This window comes from Crocodylus porosus, unplaced genomic scaffold (assembly GCF_001723895.1).
Source record: "Crocodylus porosus isolate Cpor-Errol unplaced genomic scaffold, CroPor_comp1, whole genome shotgun sequence".
Classification (NCBI taxonomy): domain Eukaryota; kingdom Metazoa; phylum Chordata; order Crocodylia; family Crocodylidae; genus Crocodylus; species Crocodylus porosus.
The window spans coordinates 19,419,740-19,444,975 of record NW_017728917.1 but is presented as its reverse complement, the minus strand read 5'-3'; the positions used below and the strand labels follow the sequence as shown (position 1 = coordinate 19,444,975).

Sequence of the window (25,236 nt, the reverse complement as noted above, 5' to 3'; positions counted from 1 at the left end):
GAAGCGACAGTTGAGGGAGCACAGGCACATGATGGAAAGACCTCTCCTGGAGTTAAACTGCTTGTCATTACCCACTCATCAGTACCCAACTCTCTCCCAGGAAGCTGTTATGGTTATTATTGTTATTATTGCTCATTATCTGGAACACCAGCTAAAATCCCAAATGTCCCAGCTAAAATCAGGGCTGTATTATGTGAAGCTGTGAACAGAGATGTAGCAAGAGACAACCCCTGTCCCAAAGAGTTTCTTTTGTATTTAGATAGGAGAAAGGGCAGGAAGGAGAAGTACTGGGAGGGGAAATGACTTACTTGTCCAAGGTCACAGAGGATCTGTTCCCAGCTCTGCTACTTACTTACATACGTACCCAAGCCACAGTCTGACATCCTAGCTCCTGGTCCACTCTGCCAGTGCCCTTCTCTCAGAAAAACATGCTGAAGTGGCCTGAGCACAGGTTGAAGGGTTGGATACTGCTTAGATCAGTCCTGGCTCTGGCATTTGGTTTCCTTCTGAGCCATGGCAAATCACTTCCCCCAGGGGTCTGATTCCCTGTTACCCTACTCCACTTTCACCAATGCATAGCAGCTGTGAAATGGCACAGCCAGAGCCAGTGGAGAATGCCGACTCCTCTGCTCCTTTCTTCTAGTCCCGCCAAAATGACATGAGAGCCCAGTAACCTCGAAATAGATTCAACAGGAGGAAAAGCAAGTTAGGCCCTTACTAGTCCTGTCTCATATCAGCACTCATATCAGTGCTGTGGAGAGAGGTGAGAAGGCACAGAACAGTGGATGAGGGAGGAGGAGGTAGATGGGTTTAGATTGGGGTGGGCAAAATGCGGTTTGGGGCCAGATGCGGCCTGCATCTATCTATTCTATCCAGCCCGCGGGGCCCCTAAAAAATTTAGAAAATTAATATTTATCTGCCCTGGGCTGCCTGTCATGTGGCCCTCAATGGCTTGCCAAAACTCAGTAAGAGGGCCTCTGCCCAAAATAATTGCCCACCCCTGGTTTAGATGCCATGTGTTTGCAAGGAGTTTTCCTGTAGTTCTCCTCCAGCCAAATTACAATGAGGGAAAATCCCTTCCCAACCAGTGTCCCAGAGCATGGATGGCAGCTGGAGGATTCATATGTCAGCTCCAGAACTGCAACTCACACATGGGGTCCAGAAATCAAGATGCAGACCTGAAGCAGGAGGCTTGGTTCAGGGATGGTTCTCTCACAGCTCCATGATGCTGGCCTGTTAAGGCCAGTGGGTGGAGGCAACTCAGTCCTGGCATTAAGCAATTTGATCCAGAGTAACTGGAGTCAGTGGCCAGAAAATGCTTCCTGCCACCGGCCAGGACAACTGACAATAAAAGGAGTCTACCCCCCTCTCTGTGGTCCTGTGACATTGGATGATTTATAAAGAACACTTTTCCTCTTTAGTTCAGTGAACCAGTGGAGCTCAGAGGGGAAGGATTTGCTGAGCTTTTAAATTCAAGCTATTCACAAATCTTTTGAAAGCAAATAGCTCTGATGGAAGGGGCTGGATTCCCAGCCCTAAAATCCAAATGCCTCTCCCTTGCCAGAGAGAAGCTGCAGTATGAGGAGGGACCTGAGGCTCCCTCACAGAATGCCTCCTACCAAAGTGACAGGGAGAGACTCCATCCTCCCTCATGGACAGCATCAGGCAGGTGAATTGTGGAGTTTTGTCCTACAAAGCTGCAGGTATCAGCCATCACAGGATGAAGGACACCAGACTATGTTCTTCTGTGACATGGCAGCTAGTGGCCCAGTGCCTGCCTTGCGTTAGCCAGCCACACGTCACCCAAACTGTAGGCGAAAGAAAACACAGGGAAAAGACAGGGTCTTATTCTTTGACTGGTACCTGAAGCAGCTGGTGCAAATCCCATTGTCCTAATGGATCTACACTGGGATGAAGCTTGTCCTATCAGCCTTGTGGGTTCCATGCAGCAATCCCATAACCAGATGGATCTCTTCTGAGGCAGCACTGGGACTTCCTTATAGTTAAGGAGTCTTTAGGGCAGGGATCATGCCCTTCCCTTGCTCTGTAAAATGTTCAGCAGCAGTGGCCCCTCTATAAATAATCATGAGGCATCACTTTGGCCCAGTTCTGGAATCTATGGCAGCAGAACCAGCAACTCAGATGGAAGCAGGATTCAGGTAACTGTGAGATTTAGCACAGAATTTTTCTGAGCTTCATTTTACTGTATGGAGTCATTGTGCTACATTATATTGGATTCTATTCTCTGGTGCAGTATTGTATTGTACCATGCTGAATCACATTACACTTGTAGCATTGTATTGTCCTTTATTGTGTAGCCACACATTGTACCACATTTTATTGTATTGTGCTGGACTTTTGGGCATTGCAATGTTGGGCATTAGACGGTCATAATGGTCTCTCCTGGCCCTATAATCTGGGAATCTCTAAATGCGCCATGCTCCATGACTGGCCAGCTTGTCACTAACATCTGCCTTCATACTGAAATATCTCTCTACCATAAAAGGCAGATGGATCAAAGGGATCTGTAATGATTGGCAGCAAACAACTGACAACCCAGGTGCCCACTAAACTTTGTTTTCTGCTGCAGCTCTGTAGAAGTCAGTGGGCCAGTTCAACCCTTGGGAAAACATGTTCAAGTCCAGTTGAATGGGAGTGATGCTGCTGATTTGGTTGGAGTATCAGGGTTTCTCTCTGTTTCTAAGACTTTTCATACCACATGCTTCTCTAAAGCCAAGATGAGTCCAATCGCAAGTCACTTTTCTTGATCCTTGGTTATTCTCTTTACTTTTTGAAGCCCCAGGCAGCTGGTCTCTCCTACTCTTTCCTTTTTTTGCAGAGGCCACATTGCAAGCATTAGTCTTTCCTGTCCTCTGTCCCTCAGATCATTAACTAACTACACGATTTTCCCCCCTCCAGTTGAATGCAGCAGACTAATGGAATCAAAGAGGCATTTCAGTGACTCAGACGTTTCCCATTGCCCTATTCCAGCATCCTCTACTCTTAACGCCGAGAGCTTTTCACGTCCTATTTGGAACTGATAGGAAGCCCTTTCATTGTTTCACTACATGGATATTAACACTGATGAAGGAAATGCTCCATCTGATAACAGAACCGTTGAAAAGAGCACCATTTCCAAATGAGCAAACTCAGAGACAGTGGATTACTGCTGCTCACACCAGCTTCAACCACAGTTGCCTGGACAAGACACAGCATTCTTGCCACCCGCACTCTTCTGGAATTCACCTCTTTGGGGCTCTGCAGGAAAAGGGGCTTTTCCCTGCTGTAGGAATGTGGTATCAATTCATATTACTCTTCAGACACTGACACAGTCCATCATGTAACATCTTAAAAACAAAGGAGAACAGCTGTGATCAGCTCACAGACCATGAATCTGCACCAGTGATGGCATCAGTACGTAGGTTTCTGGCTGGACAAGCTGAGGAGCGTGCAGCGCTGCTGGGAGAAGAGGTTTGCCGATCCATGATTCTCCCCACACATGTTTCCAGGCTTCAGGTGCTTATAAATGCTATCTCAAGCCATTTAGCTTGTATGTCTTCCATGCAAGGAACATAAAGTATCTTGCAAGCTTCAATTAATTAATCCTCACAGCCCCTCCTGCTGAGTGGGTAAGTTCATTAACCTTGTTTCACAAAGAGACAAATGGCAGCACCGAGGCAGGAAGACACTGCTGGAGATTACACAGGGAGTCATTTGTGAAGCTAGAAAAAAGAACACAGGTGTCCCAGTCCTGCGCCCCCTCCCAGAGGAGATCACTGCCTTTCCCAAGTTTCCATCCAGCTTTCACCTTTCCTGATCAATAGTGGACTTGTTCCAGGAAAGGGCCCCAACTGACTGCAGGTGCACTGTTTAGCTGTTCACACACAAGATGCACATGACCAGCATGGGGCTGTGCTCAGGTGATGCCCCATCTAAGCCCCAGAACATGCCACTCATTCTTCCTTTTTCCAAGCACCTTTTCCCCAGCACTAGTACAAAGCTCATTCTCTGTGTCCTGCTCCATCTCATTCTATCCCCCCACAAAAACAAACTCCACTGAGGATGGACTCCATGCACCTCCTCAAGAAATGGCGAGTCACTGAAGCATTGGGCTCTGGAGAGCAAACTCCCCCCACCTTCAGCTCACAGGTCAGGATGGGGGTTCTGGGGCAAGCCAGGTCCTATCACTGCTACTGAACTCATACAACCTGAAAAATCTTGCCAGTCTTCAGCAAGACAGGGCCTGTCCCTTGTCTGTCTCCCAGTCCTTCACCTTGCTAAGGCAGAGGAAGGGCCTCGTCACCAGGTCTGCTGTGGGCCATCTGTTTGCATGGACTTCTGCTTCAATGGTGCTCCCAGCTAGGCTGGTTCATCACAAACCAAAGCCAGTGAGGGCTTAGCTTACAAAGAGGATCATAAACAGGACCAGACTGAATCACACCAGTGCCCATCTGGTCGAGCATTGTCTCGCTGGTGCTTCCAAACCCTGTAGGAGGCAGAGATAGGGTGATCTGTGCGCTCCACACTAGTGCCCATCCTGGGATCTGCCCATATGAGGTGGAGGCTTGGTTTCCTTTCTAAACCACTGTCATCAGGAATCCCCCATCAGTCACATTGTGGCAGTCCTCAATGCACACATAAACACATGCATGCACAACAGGGGGGCTCTAGTAAAGCCCCACATATTCCCCGGTGCTCCAGTGGTGCTAGTGGTTCCTAGTGAATCCTGACTATTCACTGCTGCTCCTCTCCTCATCACTGCCTCCCTTTCTAAAGCGCTCTTGTTTTCAAAGCCATTAGCCAGGCTTCAATTGTCCCAGGGTTTTGTTGTACCCTAAAGGTCTCTCTGAAGCTGGCCAGGCACCGCAGTTTTCTGTCAGTCCTCAAAGTCATTTCCTTTTGCTGTGGCTGCCCTAATCAATTAGCTGCCTATAAATAGCCCTGCTGATTTCAGTGTGACATCCTCAGAGCACTGTCACTGCCAGCTTCCTCCTCTACCTGGGGAGCCGTTTTTTTCCATAGATCAGAAGAGGCTTCAAGGGGGGCTCAGGAGGGGCAGGGTGAGGGTGGAGTGGGTGGATAGAGACCTGGCGTTCTCTTCAGCTTGATGGCTCCAGTCTCCGGACTGCTTTCCACTCCATGCCCTCCCCCCCGCCTCGTCGTTAAGCTGGAAAGAGCGCAGTGCCCCTGCTGCTTTCAAATTGCTCAATGTGCCTCTCATTGTTGGGAACACACACCCTCACAGATCAGGGACTATGCTGACCTCAGGCTCAGCACTGAGTTCCCCCCACACCTCAGATCACCTTCTGAACACTGGTTTCTTCTCCCCAAATCTGTCTGCAGGCAAAGCACCACAGAGCACTCCCTCTCCTCATCTATCAGCTCCCAGATACCCTGGCAAGACCAGAGCTGATGCACCTAGCTTAGTGATGGGCAACTCTCGCAAGGACTGGAGCACCCTTTATGGTGGAACTGCTAATCAGCCTCATGGCCAAGCTAAGCTGGCATACATTTTGGGACCAAAACCTGAACCAGAGGCATGGGCAGAAGGCCAGAGTAGACAGGTGTGGACCCCAATCTTGTCATGGACAGGTTTTCACCCTGGTGCTTTAGATGTAATAGCCCTTCTCAGTTTTTAGTATTGACTGTTCTCAGTCTGGATAATCTTGTTATCTATACATTTCCCCAATTCCTCTTTAAATCTAGCTACATTGTTCACCTCAGTGTAACCCACCCCTATTTCTTTTCATCAGCTTGGAGTTTGCCACCATCCAGTTTCACTGAATGTCCCCTTGCTTTTGTGTGAGGAAACAGAGACCTCCTGACCTGCTTTGTGCATGCTTTGAATAGAAGCCTCCAAGCTGAGACACATATGGCTAGTGTCCTCTCCTTAAAATGGTCTCCCCCTCCTGCTGTTGTAATGACTGCAGCATGGACAATTCATCCACGTAGTTAGAACCAATGCTAAGAACGAGAGTCAGACCAAGGTCAGATCTAGGAACCAGAGCAGGAGGGAAAAGGCAAGGCAAGGCAGGATGCAGAAGGAAGAACCGGTGGTTAGGACAGCATGGGAAGTAGAAGGGAGGGCACTTGAAAGCTGTCAGAGACCCAGGAGGAGCTACTGCCTTGGATGGTGTTGAGCAGACACAGGGCAACTGAAAGGATGGACTTAAAGCTTGGATTTAACTGCCTGTAGCCAGTAGGGAAATCAGACACAGCTCAGTCCATTCTGGAGTCCAGGCAGCTCCTGCTAGACCCCAGTCTCAGCCCACATCCCATCTCAACACAATGCCTAGTGTGAGTGAAAGGTAGATGGGGGAGAGCCAAGACATACCTTATATATAACAAAAAAAATGAAAGTGGCTAAAAAACATGGTACAGATTCTATGGAGTCCTTCTCCCCATCACTGCTTATGTCACTTTTCTCCATAGGCTGCAAGGTGTTTGGGGCATGGAACTTCTTTGCATGATATCTATGCAATGCCCAGCTCAACCTTGGCCTTCCAATCCCGATCAGCTTCTCTGAGCACTACTGTAATGTTTTATATTAGATGCCATCACTTACCTGAACTTTTTGCTTTCTGCTTCATCTGGACATCTTGCCATCTCCTCAAGGGATGTATGGGGTTTCCTGGTTTCTAGATAGGGTAGCATTGCCATGAGAAGTGACTTCCCTTATCATTTTTCCCACTTTCAGGTCTATGTGGAGTCAGCCAAAGCAGGAGAGAAAACAAAGAAGCAAGGAAAGAAAACATGAACTTCAGAAGTTTTGGTTGGGGCCCATGGCAGCTTCCTAGGGTACCTTGCACTGCTCTAGCTTGATCTACACAACACTGTGAACATGGTTTGCAAATCTTGAGTGCAGCTTCTTACACCTGAACCAGCTAGAGCACAGAAGGTCAGAGAGGCTCAACCTAGACCATACAGCAAAGCAGAAGAACCTGAGTGACCAATCTCAAGTTCTAGACTCCAACCCCTACCCACGACCATATTTGCCCTTGCACTTGGCACAGAGAACTAATGATGCTCCACCCTCCATAAAAAGTGCCTGACAGATTAGGTGTTGGTACATGAAGAAATTAATGAAACATTTTTATTTACCCCAAAATGTCCCTGAGTCACTGAGCACCATCAAAACCACCACAAGAGAGGAGAGGAAACTAGGGAACTTCAGAGGGTCACCAATGTCCACTTCATGCCTGAGCATGGAGAAACATGGAAGAGTTTGAGGTGCTGATCAAACCCACACCCCTTTGCTGGTGAGAACTTCCTGCCAGACCCAATGGGTAAGCCTTGTCTACAGCATATTCCCACTATACCAGTGCTCCAGCAGGATACCTGCATATTAAATCTGCTACCCACTGTGCTAAGCTCTACCCACCACCAAGTGCCCTGGCTGCCTAGCCCGGCACCATCCCTCATCAGCCTTGAAAGAATCACATTTAATCATCTATTTCTTCCTCTACCAAAAGAAAAAATAATTTTAAGAGTAACAATTGGAATTTACAGTGAAGGGGCTCCACAAGTGGAGGAAGACAATTCACAGGTGCCCTGATTTCTGCAGTTGCTGAACAAGACATTGGCGTGACCAAACTTTGTGGCTTTTTTCTGAACCAGTATGGAAGATGGACTGCTGCAGCTGATGCTTTCTGAATTAGAATCAGCAACTGCACTGGTTTATTATACTGGAAATGCAGGAATTTCAGTGCAAAAAAAAAAAAGAGGAGGAAAATGGACATTCAGGATGAGCTGTCCAACTAAGCAGGACATATCCAAGGCTCTTTGCCTAATACCAGGTGGCCCAGTTGTGCCATGGACTCTCTGCTGCCAACACTTCCTCAAAAAGCATTAATTTAGGGCACCAAGATACCACTTCTCTATACCTTTCCCTGCTGAGAGCTTTGATCGGTTGATATGTGGAGAGAGGAAATCACCCAGCGTTACTATTTTATTGAGCTGAGGTGGCCAGTCATGGGGAGCACATGCCAGGTTGCACTTACGCCAGCTCTTGAAGGGAGTGAACAGCACCAGAAATTTAAACCCAAGCCACGTGAGGACGCTTGAGCAGCTGGATTCCCACAGGGGAAGAACACCTGGAATCGCAGCAATAGTTTTCCTCCTGAACGCTCCTAAATTGTTGCAGCCCATCAGTTGTCCCATGGGGAGACAGGGATCAGAACTGGGGGCGAGGGGGTTGCCACCTTAATGCCCAATTGCTTACTTCACCAGGGCTAACCTCTAAAAGTAAGGGGTCCCACCCTCCCCCCACTTTTGTTAACAGGGAAGATCTGTCATGATTATACTTCTGACCCCTGGGCATGCTGGGTTTCCTGCCCCCTCCCTCTGGGCAGGCGATTACCGTCTGGTACTTAGAGAGCTTCCTTTCGCCCAGCTCCTTCCCATTGTTCTGAAGCCAGGCAATGGCGCAGTGCCTCAAGGTCGCCTCACACCAGCCGTCTGGTGGGTAATAACCTCCCCTCGGAGCAGCCGAGCAGAGGCTGAGAAACATCTTGCTCCAATATTTATGACTCCATGTTTGATCAAGGATCCTGGGAAACAGCCCAATGCCTTTCCCACCAAAGGGTCAGCTTGACCTTGAGCTCACAGTACCAGGAGTCGGGAAGTCCCAAGTATTCACCCCAGGTCTTCTGCTGACTCACGGCATGGGCTCAAATGCATCACTGAGCTGTTCTTTAGGCCTAAGGAACAGGCAGACTCTGTTGAAGTCAATGGGAACTGAGGCTGCTGAGTGGATCCAGGCCTCAATCTCAGCTTCCCCCACTGTAAAATAAAGACGAGGACATTCTCCACCTCACCCACAGGGCTGGAGATGAGCAAGTTGAGGTATGAGCAGCACTTCACTCTAAGTTGGACCGTTTCCTGGGTGGAAGGTGCCTATCAGTGCCCAGAGTTAGCTCCCTCTCAGTCTTAGCCACAGTCTGTTGTGAACAGCTGGCCCCAAAACTAATGACCTAGGCTGGGCACTCCTGCTTCTCCTTTGTCTATCATCCAGGAAACCACTGGATGAGCAGGGGTTGGACTAGATGACCACCAGCTTGTCCCTTCCAGCCCTGCTCCTCTATGATTCTGTGATTCTCTCCCAGTATTGGCTACCGGACCCACTTCTCCCATACAACAATGTCCTGTTGCATTAAGGCAGGGGGGAGGTATCCTAGGGACCAGGGGCCCTCAGGAGGGCTGGGAAGTGCATATGGGCAGTGCACATGAGGGCAGGAAGCACCTCACATCAATGGATGGTGTTTGCACTGGCTTTGAAGGTCTTGGGAGCTCAAGAGAGGGCGAACATAGAGCATCAGTTGGGGAAGAAGTGGTTGGAACAGCTGGGAGAGTCCCAGAGCTAGCCCCCTGCCCCGCAACAAAACAGGCTGCACCCCAGCTATGTGTGGGAATGTCCCCCGGTGAGACCTGGGCTTCTCACTCACCTGATTTCCTGGCTGGGGTATATTTAGCTGGATGTTCCATTGTAGCCTCATGAGCTGACGGCTGCCCACGCCCAATCGCTGCTCATGGAAAGTCTGAATTTCGGCAACATTCCTCTCCTGAGGTCCTGGAAGTGGATCCAGAAAGCACAGTCTCTTTTTCCAAGGCCTGACTTGGAAAACAACAGGCAGGGCAGGCCAGGAGCAGGCCGAAAGCTTTCCACCGCCCAGTAAATGCACTCAGCATGTTGCCACTGGCAGCAGCCACCTGTCAGTAAAAGTGAGATTCAGAGCTCCTGAGAGCAAGGAGATGAGAGGCCTGCTAGAAACAGGCAGCACAGGTGGCTGCAAGCTCCCCTCACAGCACTACCAGTGCCCCACAATCTTGGCTTACAACACCCCTTGCTGTTTCAGCCCTGTGCTCCCTGCAGGAGCTCTGTGGATGCACCTCAACCCTAGCCCATTGTACTCCCCCCCCACCATTATCTTTGCTCCAGGACAGCTCTGCCAGTGCTCCCCAGTTCTGATTTACAGTCCTCTCCACTATACTAGGTCTAGGCATGCTGCATGCACCCAGTAGGTGTAGGTTGGTTGTGTAGGCTAGGTTCAAGTCCACAATAAAAAAAAAAAAAAATACCTGTGGGAACAATTACAGAGCAATCAATATCCTGAATAATGTATTAGAGCAGCATTTCTCTACCCATGGGTCATGACACAAAAGTGGGTTACAAGAATATATGAAAGGGTCATGAATAAACTTTAAAAATGAATCGACAAACTTTAAAAATGGATTCTCCTGTAAAGGAGAAAAAAGTGGGAAACAGTGGCTTTTCCCTTGGAGGCTGGCAGAGTTCCAGCCTGCAAGGGGCTGCTTGTGGCCCACACACTGGGAGGCAGGGGCTGCGGGCAACAGGTAGGGGCATTGGGTCAAGACTGACTGGCCATCTATATTTACAAATGGGTCCTGGTACAAAAAAGATTGAGAACCACTGTATTAGTGTATCTAGGAGACTGCACTGTTTGCCGCTAGAGAAATGAGATATTTTCCATCATCAATGCAAATCCAGTCCAAATGGGAAAGGGGAAAATCATTCCCTTCTCAAGGCTGGACAGAGGCCTTCAGGAGATGAGTTGGGTGGATCTCAGTTCAGTCCCATGTGGACAGGGTCCCCACCTTAAAGATGATGCCTACACTCGACACAAAGTGACCTTCCTGGCATCAAACTCAGCAGAAAGGCCATGGGTTAGACAGGGGGGGACCCTGTAGGGCTAGAGGAGATTCATGGGGGAACAGGAGATAAAGTGCTGTTGGAAAAGCGAATAGGAAATTGCAGTGCTATTGTCAGTGCAGCACGAATCCTGAAGGAAAATAATGGGTTTCAGTCTCAAGGCTGCCAAGGCAGCATTGCATTTAATGAATTAAAACCTTCCTTGCCCTCCGCGCCACCCCAGCAAACCAAGTACGTCTGCCAGTGTCACTAGCCCACATGGCTTTATCTCAAGTCTTGCAAATCTGGTGTTTTTCTTAAAGCCCCAACTCCTGGAGTTATGCAGTTGGGAAAGATGTCCAGCTTCCCTCCTTTCTTTCTTTCTCCGATTTAAGTCCTCATGGTGAGAGAGACACCGCACCCCCCCTTAAAAGTCTGAAGTGCCATACCTCAAAGAGGCATTGGCAAATAAAAAGAACAAATGTATTATTTTGTACGTCTTGCTATTCGAAGCCATTCTCCTGAGTTCTGGCATGCTCTGGGTTTGGAAAGTGTTTCTCTTTCCTGCGAGGGAAAATGGAAATTTACCCCCAAATAAAAATCTAATGAACGAGATGGAAATGTAAATCTTCAGGACTGAATGAAACTGGTTCTGCCCATCTCCCAGCTGCTCTGAGACGAGTGCTGATGGTGAAGGAAGGCACAGTTGGGTGGACACAAAGAGAAATTCAGCCTCATCGGAGACACCAGACCCAGACGACTCCTTGCACGTTACTGCAGAACGTCCGAGCGTCACCGGCTTGTTGACTAGCCCTTGTGGACCCTCCCTCTCCAGTGAGGACCTGTCTCAAACATATTTCCACACAGCTGGAGGGAAACCCCAGCTGCAGTCCTGAAAAATAACAAATAATAAAAGTGGCTGTAAGCAGCAGCGGGGCTAGCAGGAAACATTCCCAGTAGCACCTGCTTCCTGAGTGCGACGTTTATTTGATCCCCTGGCACCATCTGGGCCATGCCCCACTCTTTGTTTTCATTCAGAGTTTAGAAAAACAATTCAGCTTTGACTAATTGCTCTTTAAGCCTTCAAACTCACCCTGTCTCCTCCCCCCAACTTCCTCTCCCACCCTGTCCCCCTCCACCCTCCCATGTCCTCCCATGTCCCTCCCACTCCATGCTCTCTCATCTCCTGTGACACCTGATTTTAAGCCATGAATTTTCAAAGAAGCCCCTATTACCTCCAACCTGCAGGCAGAGCTGTGCAAACTCTAGGAAGCATAGCATGGGGTTTGTCTATGGGCAGATTGACAACAGCCTCTTCCTTGCTCCTGAGAGCAACTGTGGCACCAAGGCATTGTCACTGCATGTCACAATCCATTGGGCAAGTCAGGATATGTCATGATTTAGGATGTACCGTGGTGGGGAGGGTAATTGGAAGTCATTGCTAACTCACAGCTGGGTTTGACTTAACTGGGCAATGTACCATAGTCTTCTAGCTGTGAAGATACACCAGCATTATTATTGAAGTGATGCCTATGTGCTGCAGTCCAGGATCAGGGCTCTGCTGTACTGGGCAGCGTACACATATTCAACCAGTCCCTTTCAGCCCCTAACAACCATGAAACTTACTGACATAAACCCTCTCTTGGACCTGGGGCTGCTCCCAGCTTCCACACATACTTACCCCTCCTTGCCCATTCCCCTTCCCTCTCATGCCCCAGGAGCGGGGGGTGGGCCTGCCCCACTGGGGAAAGCAGTAGTGGGCCACCAGCCTGGAAAGGGGGCTTTTCTGTGATGGTGTACAGCTGACTTCACATCTTCCTCCCTGGAAAATGTCAGGAAAACCTGGTGCCTTTGTGACCCAGCTGAAATCCCTGCAGCATCACAGGGGTGGTTGTTTTTCTTGAGGACTCTGTGTCCTCCCCCTCACCCCTGTGTCCTCACCTGATGGATTTAGCAGGATTTACCATGAGGACAAGGAACCAAAGGACTTCCGGCTGCTTAATGACACTTACAGTGAAGAATTTGCCTTTGCAACAGCCCTGCTTGGCCATCCCAATGTGCACACTTTGTTCTTCTTTCATTAGCAGGTACAGAGTGGAGGTTGCCCCCTTTCCCTTACAATTTTACTGCAACATTTATTGCTTCTCTCTCACCCCCACTTTTGCATGTTCGCAGCCACTCCTGTCTAGGATCACAGAGCATTTTTGTGTGCTTCTACTCCCGCTTTCCGGTCCTAAAAAGTTTGCTCTGCTCAAGCCCTGGCCCTGCTTCCTTGTTCATTCCTAACAATCTCTTCCTGCTTCATGATGATCGCTGGGATTATTTGGAGCACACAGACTGCTGGGGAGCTGGGATTTCCTTCCCTGGAAACACAGCAGGCCCTGCTTTTCTGTTTTCTCATAGGAGACCTGTGTAACTAATTATCGCTCTGTTTATGTTCTGTGCACCATGATTTGTGCACACAGATAAATAGACATGAAAGCTCTGCCTTTCACATAGCCCCTTTGCCAGCCCTGCCGCCTGAGCCAGGAAGGCAATCACAGCACAACCACCACATTGAATAATGTTGCCCCTTCTTCTGACACCAGAGGTCTGGGGTCTTGTAGCTCACAGAGGAGAGATCAGCAATGCTAAGGTGTTGCAGATTTATACAAGTCCTGACATGAAACGGTCAAACAGCATTCAGGGCAACCCCTTTGCCTAAGAATTGCAGCCCAGTAGTAATGACCAGGGACAGTTTTACTTAAAGATGGACTAATCCAAGCCCAGGGCTTTTTGTATGTACAAAGAGTCTGCTATTAGAGCTGGTAGTGCTATCTGCCTTTGTCTGTACTGGCAACATTACGCCAATTAGGACTGGGGAAGAGGCGTTGGAATTACACCCCACACTGATACTGCTAAGCCAGACAGAACTGCGTTCCCTTAGAAGAGAGACAGTTTAGCTCTTGAAAACACATTAAATCAGCTCCCCAAATGGATGAAGTGAGACTGGCACAAAGGTCTCTCTTGAGGTACTAACCACATCTCTGCTATGACCTTTGCTGGCTTAGCAATATCAGTGAGAGGTGTGAATCCACCACTCTTAAGTGGCATAGTTTTGCTGGCAAAAAAACCTTTAAAATAGAGACCGAGGCTAAGCCCAAGGCAAACACAGCAAGCTCTTTCCCTGCTTTGCTACTGTACCAGCTGTTAAATGAAGCCTTGACTAACTAAGAATAGCACAGCACATGTCTATGATCTTCAGCCTTGCTCACACACTAAGAGGTAGCTCCAAACAAGGGGATCAGCCACAGCTCTACACCCCTGGCAGTGAGCAGCATAGACAGATGATATCAAGGTGAACAATAACCTTCCAAAACCTCCGATCCAAATGCTACTGAAAGCTCCAGGCTTTCATGTTGCATCTCCTCCTCGCTAATATGAAGTGCTGATCCCAGTGAGGGACCTAACTGAGGAAGCCTGCAGCTCCAGGCTTCCTCAGTTAGGTCCATCACCGGGAGCAGCACTTCATATTAATGAAGAGGAGATGCAACATGAGTAACACATGTTACTGCCTGTAGGGGCCCAAACAGCTGGGCTGGTATCAAAGCTTTCTTCACCTTTTCTAGACCCCTCTGTCATTGAGGATGAAAGGATTACAACCTCTAAACACTGCCCGGTGCTTGGATTCCCCAGTGCATGGAAAAAGCATGAGCAGCTCAACACCCCTGGAAGGACCCTCCATGCAACACCAGACCCACTCCAGCAGGCACACATGGAGTCAAGCATTAGCCCAGGCCCAAACAGCATGTTTCACAGGAAATTCCCCCATCCCTTGCCACTGGCTAATAAACATTTACAGAGGAACTGACAGAAGCAGGAACTCCAGGACTGACTATCCAGCCAAACACACCCAGCAGTCATTTCCACCATCTTTCCTTCATAAAGTCAGTGCTATCCAGTCTGATGATTCACCAGACATAGAGACGAGCACCCAGAGTACAAGACCCACAGGAGTAATGGACAGCACCGGGCATTGGAAGAGCAGCCTGAAAAACACCATCTATCAAATCACAAATATAAGGAGCAACTGGATACCACCATGAGGGTTAAGTTTAGCCTTTTTAGTTAGAGAAATTAAACCCAATAGCCTAGGACCACACCACTTTACAATAGCCTGGGGGGTGGAGTCAGAAGGCGATCACAGTTCTTCTGGATTAAAGTGAGATGGATTATCCAGTGAGATGCCCCAGGGCTCAATAGAGGGTCCAAGGCTGTTTAAATATCTTTGTGCATGATCTGGAAGTGGTTGTGGAGGGCATGTTAATTAAACTGCCTTAGGGAGAGTCACATACATTCAGGAGGAAGGGGGAAGAGCCTGAAATAACAAAATAAGACTGAAGTCTGAGAAATGCAAGCAGAGAAATAACCTGAAGTGCTGCTCTCCTAGTGGGAAGAAAGTGCTTGGGGAGAACTGATTCCCCACCATGCCAGACTATGACAGGGGGCAAGTTAGACAGGAGCTTAAAACTCCATCAGAGTAAGGGGAATAGTAAGAAGATAATGAGCACAAAAGAGACAAGTATAGTGGTAGAGGTGGTCTTTTCTGAAGTGGTATGGATGATGCATGTTGCAGAGGCAGATTGTATAGACAGGTTCAAAAAGGGACTAGACAAATTCATGCACCATAGTTCCATTTGTAGCTATTGAATCAAAGTCAGAGATGTTTCATCAGGCATTTCTAATCCAATGATGCCGGAGAGGGTATGACAGGGCATGGACTACTCAAGATATACCCAGTTCAAGGCCCTCCCTCTAAAGCATCTTCTCCTGCCACTGTCAAAGACAGGATACTGGGCTAGATGGACCACTCTGATGATCCAGTCTGGCACTTCTTATGTCCTTACGGACATTGATTGATGTGAGAAAATACGTTATTCATTACAGACCAGGGAGCCAACAGCTGCCAAAATACCTTAGCTGTAATATTGCAGTGTTGGGCACCACCACAGAAGAAAGATATTGCTAACATGAACAGGGCTCAGGAAAGAAAAACAGAGGGTGAAGGTCTTGGAAGGACTGGCCTGATGCAGAAGGTTCAAAGTAGCAAGGTCAGTGCAACCAGGTAGGAGGCAGAATGATATAAAAGGTGATTGCTGACCCACGTTCCAAGTTGGTCAGCTTTGGAGAGGAGAGGGACCATTTAGAGTGGGTTGAAATGAAAGCCATAGGCTGCAACTCAAAGGGAGACTTGAGCTGCACATCAAGGGGTACCACAGATGATCCAGGGGTGGGCAGTTATTTTGGGCAGAGGGCCGCTTATTGAGTTTCAGCAAGCCATTGAGGGCCACATGACAGGCAGCCCAGGGCACATTAATATTAATTTGCTAATTTTTTTAGGGACCCTGTGGGCCGGATAGAGTGGCCTGGAGGGCCGCAACTGGCCCCCGGGCCACATTTTGCTCACCCCTGGATTAGACACTGGAAATGTTTGCAGGCTGTGTGTCTGAAGCCCTGTAGCAGGAGGTACTCAGAAGCCAATTGAACAAAAACACTTGGAAACATTCTGCTGAGGAGAACATGGCCCGGTGGCAGGGAATGGATGAGATGAATTTACCAGGCTCTCGTTTCCATGGTGTATGAATCACCGTGATCGCTGTGCTACTCATTACCCTGTGGAGGTCACCCTGCAATCACCATCCTCATATGAACACACACAGGCCATCTGCCATTCCGTTTAGCAGGCGGGTTTTGGCTGTATCTCCGTTTGCCTCTGCGTAACAATCTTCCTGTTCACACCTAGCAATCAAGCTGTGCAGGGTAAGGGACAGGGCTACATGGGAGGGAATCAGCATGAGACCCAGGAGCCCACAATGCTGGGTGCTCATCCTGGCTCTGGCACCACCTGCCCTGAAGAGCTGGGGGAAGTCAGCACCCCATTTCCCCACATCGTGCGGCTGGTTTCCCCTGTGCAGTTTTCCAAACCCACCTGTTCAGAGGAGCGAATCTCCCCTCTCCAACCCCACACACACGCTTCCTGACCAGAAGCCAGGTGGAGCATTAAAGCTCTAGGACGGTATAGTCAGGGCTGTCTTTTCTGGCTGGCCACCAGGTCCCCTGGTGCACTTGCAAGCTGAATAGCTCATTTGTCCCTCCTGCCACAGAACAGCACAGTCCCTTGCCCACAGCTGGGGCCTTCACAAGTGTATCCCTTCCTGAACGGAGGCCTTTAGCTTGGCACAGCGAGGTGGCTGCTTTTCATTGCTGCCAGGTCAGCAGAAGGACTTGGCCAAGACAGAGGTATTCCAGGCATGTTGCAGGAAGAGTGACTCGGGTTTCCAGCACTCAGGAATGCTGCTGCAGCCCAGGGGGCTTTGGCTTCTCCGCGGCTCACTTCCCGGAGCTCCGATGCACACTTCCTGCCGCGGTTCCTGTCTCCCCCCGACACATGCCCGTTCTTCTCTCTGGAGCCAAGGCCTGGAGTTTACTGGAAACTCCAAGAGCTCCCCAATGCATCCAATATTTCCATCTGGCAATGGCTCACGCAGCCGGCGGGGCCCTCTTGTTTCACACTTCTACTGGAGGAAAGGGTTTGTTTTCTTATTTAAAACATAAAAGGAGTGAAGGAATGACATGCGAGGCCTGCAGCAGCCAGACAGATTAGATCCTCCCCTCGCAAAACACAGCGGAGGGGAGCTGGTCACAGATCAATAAGGGTCCTGCCGAGGCAAGTTCCTCTCTCCTGAGCTCAGCCGGTGGGAAATCACAGGAGAAACAGCACAAAGAGGCCAAAGAGCACAAAGAGGCTCGCACTGCACAAAACCAAAGGCACCCTGAATTCTTCTGAGATGAGACTGATGTTGGCATGCTCCTGACGTGTCTGTCCCTGTCGGCCTGGTCCCACAGAGCCAGAAGTGGTGCCATCCAACAACCCACCCCCAACACAGCTGACACCAAGGCTTTTATTTGCCTCCCTGAATCTTTCTCCTGCCCTTCTCTATTAAACCACCATCATCCCTCTGATCCAGGCTCCTACAACAGGGTCCCTCTTTGAATCCTCCCTTTCTTTCTTCCCATATACTCAGACTAGTGCTGCATCACAGTGAAGCCGCCTCCCCCTTGCTCATCCTACCCAGCCCTTGATCAACTCACATCTCATCTGCTGCAGCCTCCTCTTCCCCATCCCCTGCTGGACCTGCTAAGCCAAGACACCATCGTGCAAATGGTCTCCTTCCCCCACTCATCTGAGCACACCATCCTCTCCTTGGGTCTCTCTGCTGCTTCTCTCTGCTTACGATAAGGCATAAGCTGCAAACTTATTACCTTTGGTAGATCATTCAGCTGGTACCTCAGGCCTTGCTGCCGATGTCAGGTGTCTGGCCACATGCTTGCTGCTCCCTGAGTGTCTGGCCTTGATGTCCTGTTGATCTCTCCACCTCTCAGGTTGGTTTTCATGCTGCTCTTTGTGGAATGACCTTCCCACTCCCCATTTGCCACCCTGTCTTTGTCCAACCCCTCTCCAGCTCTGCTGCTTTGCAGGGAAATACTCCTAGCTTCCCCTACACGCTAGACCTCATCTCTGCTCTGTCAAGGTGCCACAGACTAGCTCAGAGAGGCTTTGCTGTCCAAGGCCTCTTCAGTCCTAGGTCCCACAGCTGAGCCTGCCCCCCAAAGGTGCTCTTCAGGATGATGGGTGCTCTGCTCCAATATGGAGAAACTCGAATCCACAGCACCATAGGACACATTTAACAGAGGGCCATCAGCAGAGAACGTTCTCTGCAGACTTGTTCCTTGGGGCTGGATTACAATCAATCCTTTAGTGATTAAACATAAGGCATCCTGACACCCAACCAGAAGAGCAGGGAGAAGCCAAAACAATGTCACTTGAAATGCACCTCAATGGGACCAGCAGAAGCATCTTGCACTGTACTAAGCAACCACTGATGCCTCTAATCTCCCAAAAGGCAGTCTGTCAGAGCTGTTCCTGTTCAGATGCTGATAACATCTGACCAAGATGTTTTCAACAGTAAGCTGGGGAGATTACAGAGTAACCATCCCCCACCCTCCAGCTGGAAAAGCTCTGTTTGGAGACATATATGTGTTTTTAAAGGGACTGGGGTTAGTGCAAGTCAGGACATGGCCAAACTCCAGTCTTCTAGGCCCTGAGGAAATGCAGGAGTACTCCTGGGGTCCATCTTCCTCCTCCATGTATGTCACAATTGCAGGGATCAACTAGGGCAACACCCGAATTGCAGCATCACCAGGTCAAACCAGAAACAAAAAGCCATGGCTGCCTATGGCTGTGTAGCTTGGGTAGCCTCTTAGGGTTCTGCTGACACCCCTTGCAGGCCCCGTGACTCGGGGAGGGTGCACATGTCAGCAAGAGGAGAATCCTGCCCTCACTCACCCACAGCAATTGCCAAAGAAATGAAGGAAAATAAGCAAGCAAGCCACAAGCTGAGTAAAGCAGTAATGCCCAAAAGGTATTTGCAAAGCTTGTATCAACTAACAAGCCATGGACCAGGTAAGCAGATACATACCCAATATGAACAGCCCCTGCCAGTGTAGCCACCGGTGCAGAGATCCTAACAGGGCTCTTTTCCTGCTCCACTGCAGGTAATAATGTGCTATACTACTACCCTGCCACCCTGCACATGCAGCCCTGCCAGCTGTGTGCTGGCAATCCCTGTTCACTCCCACATCCTTGGGAAAGGAAGAAAAGCCAGGATACAACCCCTGCAAGCTAGGGGGCTAAGTTCGAGGGGGCTGCATAAGGCATGTTCATGTGACTGCCTCCATTGACCAGCTATTCTGTCTTATACTTACATTGAAACTTCCTTGGGGCAGACGCTCTTTTTCTGTGCTCTGCTGTACAGCTCCTAGCACAGAGGAACTCTGGGCTATGGTCCATGTAGAAGCTCTGGTCAAACAAATTACAGTGCATGGCTGTGCCATCTGTTCTCTGCTCAGGAGGTAGGTGTTACATATCCAGTGCTAAGAGCAGCTTTCCATGAATATTAAAGAAGAATCAGTTAAAATAGGTGGAGTCTGTTTTTTTGGATGTACAACACCCTGGAAACCATTTAAGGTTATGATGCTTGATTCACACCGAGGACTTGTTGACAATATTGGGCCAATTCCAAAGCTGGGGTCCATCTTTTCTCTACACTCCTTTATCCCAGCATAACACCATTCTCACTGGTGGAGTTAAACTGGTGTAACATGGAACATAAGAAAATAAGAACGGCCATTTACTGCATCAGGCCATAGGTCCATCTTGCCTGGTCTCCTGTGTCACAGCGGCAGACAGCAGATGCTGAAAGGGAAAGTGAACTGGGGATGACCAGGCGTTTTTCCACTGTTGCTCTCTCACTTACAGCCTCCAGCATTTAAGGTCCAGGAAGTTCTGATTCAGAGGCTGTGCCCCTCACTCTCATGCTCAATAGCTACCAGTGTCTCTTTCCTCCAAGAATTTGTCCAATCCCTTTTTGAATCTAGCTAAAGTGTCAGCTTCCATAGCATCCGGTGGCACTGAGTGCCACAATTCGTGACACACTGGGTAAAAAGAACTTCCTTTTGCTAGTTGTAAACTTACTACTTACTAGTCTCATTTTGTGACCCCTGGTTCTTGTAGTGTGAGAGGTAGTAAATAATAAATCCCTATTTACCTTCTCTTTACCATTTTACCATTGTGTAAACCTTTAGGTTCCCCCTCAAGCATCTATTTTCTAAACTGAATAAGCCCAGCCTCTTCACTTCCTCCTCATATGGAAGCCCCTCCATACCACTAATCATCCTTGCTGCTGTTCTCTGCACCCTGAGGTGTGGGGGACAAAAATTGGGTAGCATATTTAAGGTGTGAATGTACCATGAATGTATGAAGGGGCATCATGATACTTTCCATTCTGTCTACAATTCCCTTCATCAGGTGCAAGCAAGAAGTGTATCTGGTCATCGGTACGAGCATGTACAATGGACATGAGGGCCAATAAGAGTGTTGGTGAAGAAAGGAGCTCAGGATTTGACCTGAGGGCAGTGAGGAATGCTGCCTGCATGGGTAGAGGGTTTAAGTAGCACTTAAATATAGAAGCCATTGACTGTTTCTTGAGAGCAGCAGGTACCTAACAAGGAGTGCCTCTTTCTTCATCCTCAGGTTTGCGATGAAATTCCTAGCCAGCAACTTCCTACCTGGGGAAAATTAAAAAAAACAAAACCCCCAAAACTCAGTGACAACACAAATAACCTAAACCTGAGATGTGCAATAAACAGCACAGCAACCCAAAGGCCCTTTGCACACAGTTTTTAATCTCCTCTCCCCATTGCTCATAATATTGCCTTTATTATTTTCTGATTCGGCATCTGATTCTTATGAGTGTAATGGATGCTGACAGCAGAGGAATGGAGCAGTGGCAATTTAGTCTGTGCAGACCTCACAGGATTTAATATGTCTGTAGAGACCAAAATGAGTGAAAGGTGACTCAGGAGGAGTGGGCATGCTGGGCAAGGAGTTGCTGTACAATAAACTGCAATAAAGCCGCCAAGATAAGGAATCTGACACACAGAGTGGGGCTGAGGGGTTTCAGCTGCTGGAGAGTGGATTCCTTTGGTGGAGGCCCTGGCTGGCACTAGGAGAGACCCATCAGTGTGGCTTTGCAGATTTAAAAATGGGATTCCCATCAGGAAGGAACGCACCATTTGGATGAGTCAGTAGGGGTGAGGGGGCTTCTCAGTCCCGTGACCTGCCTCTTCCCCTGCTATTTCTTTTGGATGGCCTCAGACAAAGCATGGCACATATCACTGCTCTCTCTGGGCAAGGGCTCTCCAGCCAGTCTCCACCAATCTCAACCTTCTGTCTGGCCCTTGAAGGCAAACTCCTTCGCCAGAGGGGGTGTGCAGTGTCCCACAGCTGAATGCTAGTGAAATGCAGCTTCAGCAGCTTCCCATTCAGGCCAATGATTTTGGCAAAACCTCAGAGAAATGTGCAGGTCACTACTTGGTCTTTGGAAGGAGGAATGTGATCCTGGGGCATTTATAGACAGAACCAAGTACCACTGGGTACAAGCAACCACTAGCGTTCCACCTGGCCCCCCACCTGCTATGTAGCCACGTTGTTCCTACTCCAAGAGAGGTCCAGGTGTTCTACAAAAGCCCCCTCATAGCCAAGGCCCAGGTTATCTGGAAAAGCTACTGGTAGGACCCACAGAGATCAGAATTGCCCAACGATGGCCTTCAGCCCCAGTGCTAGCCCAAATTTCACCTTAAGAAGGGTGTGGATTTCAGGTACATTAGATTCCAAACTCAGTCTGTCAGCACATTTGCCGTGGTGAGCAATCAGCCTTCCATTTTTTCATACCTGGGTCCTGCTTGGCACTGTTGACCCAGAGGTTCAGCTTCAGTTGGGCAAGGCCTACATAGCATATGCAATTGCATGAGGGTAGACACCTGCAATCTAGTCACTTCCTTTGGCTCATGCCCTGGCATAAGTCCCACAACAAGGCAATGCCATACTTTCATAACATCCTTGGCATGCAAGCACCAGACAATCTTAGCAAACTTGAGGTCACTGCCCATGAAGAACCAAGCTGTGTGGTCAAAGACGTGGTGATCCTGGAGTCAATGTTGATGCATCTGATGCAATCTCTCTCTCTTATCATACTTCTCAACATTGAACCCAACAAGTTGATATGTCCTGGGGGCACACATCTGACTTGATACACCTCTACCAATGACAAGTGATGATAGATTTGGGTGAACACATCATAGTTCTGCAAGATTCTGCAGTAAACAGAAAACAAACATTTAGGTAGGAACTTGTAATATTCAGGTCTGTTCCCTGGAAGTCTTAGGTCTGGCCCATCGCGATAATGGTAGGCCTCACTTTCCAGAAGCTATCTGACTTCCCAAATAAGTTAATATAGGCATTTAAACCTACTCAAGCCAAATTCTGAACAGCCATAGGGAAGCACTTGTTGAGAAAGACAAAGAGAAACATTGCATGACAAAATGTAAGTTGCAACACAATCAGGCAGAATGTGAAGTCATTACGTACTGCATATGGCATCCCAGATGAGCCATATCATACATTCTGTACCGTCTGCCCCCAGACAAGAGAATGTATTATGAGAGGAAAGCGTTCCAGAGGCTACAGCTCCTGTACTGACTATGTTCATGCTCTTCCGGCTGACAGCTGGACACATGATTGCAGCTGGAGTGATAGATAGAGGCTGGAGTCTGTCTTTAATAGTATCTCACAGTGGTTTCCGTAAGTTAATGGAGATTGCACAACACTTGTACCAACTGCCATGCCGGATATATTTTGCAACCAAGGCGCTGTGCCACATCTGTAGGATGATATGCCAGAGACTTCTGAGGAGGCCTTGAGGAAGTCTGAGCATGAAAAAAAAAGGAAAAAATAAGCCAACAAACCTCTCTGAATAGCAGCTACTTGGGTGAGCGACTCTAGATGAGCATCAGCAGATATCTGATACAAAGGAGAGAACAGGCTTGATTGCTGGGCCTCCTCCATGGAGCAGCTGGAAGCTGGGTCTCTTCATCTGCAATCCCAAGACCCCATGAAAGAGCAACACTGTCCATTGTGACACCAGCCATCCCTTACCAGCTACACTGGGGACCACAGATGAGTTAGTCCAAGTAATGGCTTGAGTTAGCATCTGCAGCCTCAGAGAGACAGAAGACTTGAAGTTAGCCATGTGACACACTGGTCATATGTAATGTATCTTTGGCCACCTCTGTGGCTGCCCCTGTGAAGACAGCTACTAGCTAATGCTTCCAGTTAATGGTCTTAATCCTTTGAAGCACAGACCTCTGTCATGTGATGTAATCTGTAGGTCCTTTTCCAATGCACAGCAGCTCTGAGCCCCCATCTACTTCTCTCTCCACCCTCTTTTTTTCATGAAATGGGGAGAACAGGAAAGCAAGCCCAAGATGAATGAGTTGAACTAGTTAATCCCACATGTGGACAAAGGAAATCCATGATGATCTGGGATCTGCTCCACCTCTTTGAAGGTCACAAAATAATTTTTTACAAAAGACCTTATGACAATGGATTGATTCAACTTCCATGTGATCCAACATGTAGAGTCCTGATAGATTAAGATGAGATCCCCATAGTGGTGACACAGTAGAACAGATGCTTGGTATCATCTCTCAAAAAAAAACAACCCAAAAAACAAAACTGTTCAGGAGTCAAAAATAACATAGCCAGCATAAGCATTAATACTCTCCCCGATAATCGCAACTCCTCAGAGAAAATCTGAACTTTGCAATGTGCCCTGGAAGTCAAGAGCCAACTCCATCAGACTAGGGTTGCAAAGGAAAACAAACTCCCAAATCGCCTACCCACAGCATCAGAGAGGTAGACTGAAAGATCACAGATGACATTTTAGCCCATCTCTGCTTGCATGCTGAGTTCTCTGGAGAGAGAGAACCTCTAAGATACAAGGAACCCAAGTTACTAAGGACTTCATAGGTCAGAACCAACCACTTGATTGGAAATGAAGTGGAAGACAATGGAGTATCTAGAACAGAGGTGCATGTGAAACATATGGCTGAATAAGTGGCACTGGTGTTCTACATCAACTGATGTTTCTGTGTACCCCGTCTCCCCTCACACCAGCATGCAGAAGAATCACAGAATCATAGAGAAGTAGGGCTGGAAGGGACAGAGGTCATCTAGTCTAACCTCCTGACTGAGGCAAGATCATCCCTATCCAAACCATTCAATATAAATCCATAATCTAACCTCTGAGTAAAACTGTCAACTGTGACACAACACAAGACTTAACAACCTAACCTGCCACAGGTAAGGCAGGGGAACCACAGTAGCCAATATCTTGCTTCTGTAAAAGTCTGTTAATATATGCTCAAGAGATTCCAGGAAGAGGACCAAGAGCCCTGCTACAGAGGAAGGCAACCCCCCCCCCCAATCCATACCAATCTGACCACGGGGTAAAATTCCTTCCTGACCTCAAATATGGTAATTGGTCTGATCCTGAGTGGAACGGCAAGACCCTCCAACCAGGAATCTCTAGCTTTAAGTCCCAGCATGAGCACTGGCATTTGTACACCCCACTTAAAATCCCCAGCCTTGGCTGCAGCCAACACACAATGCCCCCAAGGAAGCTTAAAAATAACCATAACATGTAGCAGAAAGGGGGGTTGGAGTGTGGGATTCCCTTCCAGTCTCATGGGGCAATCAGCAAAGCCCCAAAGCATGGGAAATACCCATCACAGAACATAGGCATAGCTATGTCTAGACCATCCCCAGCCAATGGCTGTCCAATCTCTTCTTGAACACCTCCAGTGATGGAAAGTCCACAGCTTCCCTAGACATCTATTCCACTGCCTCACACTTCTAACAGTGAAACAGTTTTCCCTGATATCCAATCTAAACTACTTTGCTGCAACTTCAGGCCATTGATCTGCACCCTACTCTCTGCAGCAAGACAGAAAAGGTGAGAGAGGCAAAGTGGTACAGTTCCAAGACATTCAGTAAGAAGGTAACTGCTATGAAAGCCATTGAAGACAGGAGCCTGTTGAAGACAATACTGCACTTTGGAAAGCTCAGAGTTGACATCATTCCTCAAAAG

General features: G+C 48.5%; 1 long non-coding RNA gene across 1 annotated transcript in view; it reads right to left on the bottom strand.

Annotated features, from left to right (window-relative positions):
• LOC109311283 overlaps window positions 1-20,402 on the bottom strand; it is a 24,265-nt gene extending 3,863 nt beyond the window's left edge. The window contains exons 1-2 of the long non-coding RNA XR_002101461.1: window positions 20,180-20,402; window positions 12,828-12,833 (exon numbers count right to left, since the gene is read on the bottom strand). This is a non-coding gene — a long non-coding RNA (uncharacterized LOC109311283). The remainder of the gene's footprint in view (window positions 1-12,827; window positions 12,834-20,179) is intronic.
• Window positions 20,403-25,236: the final 4,834 nt, after the last annotated feature.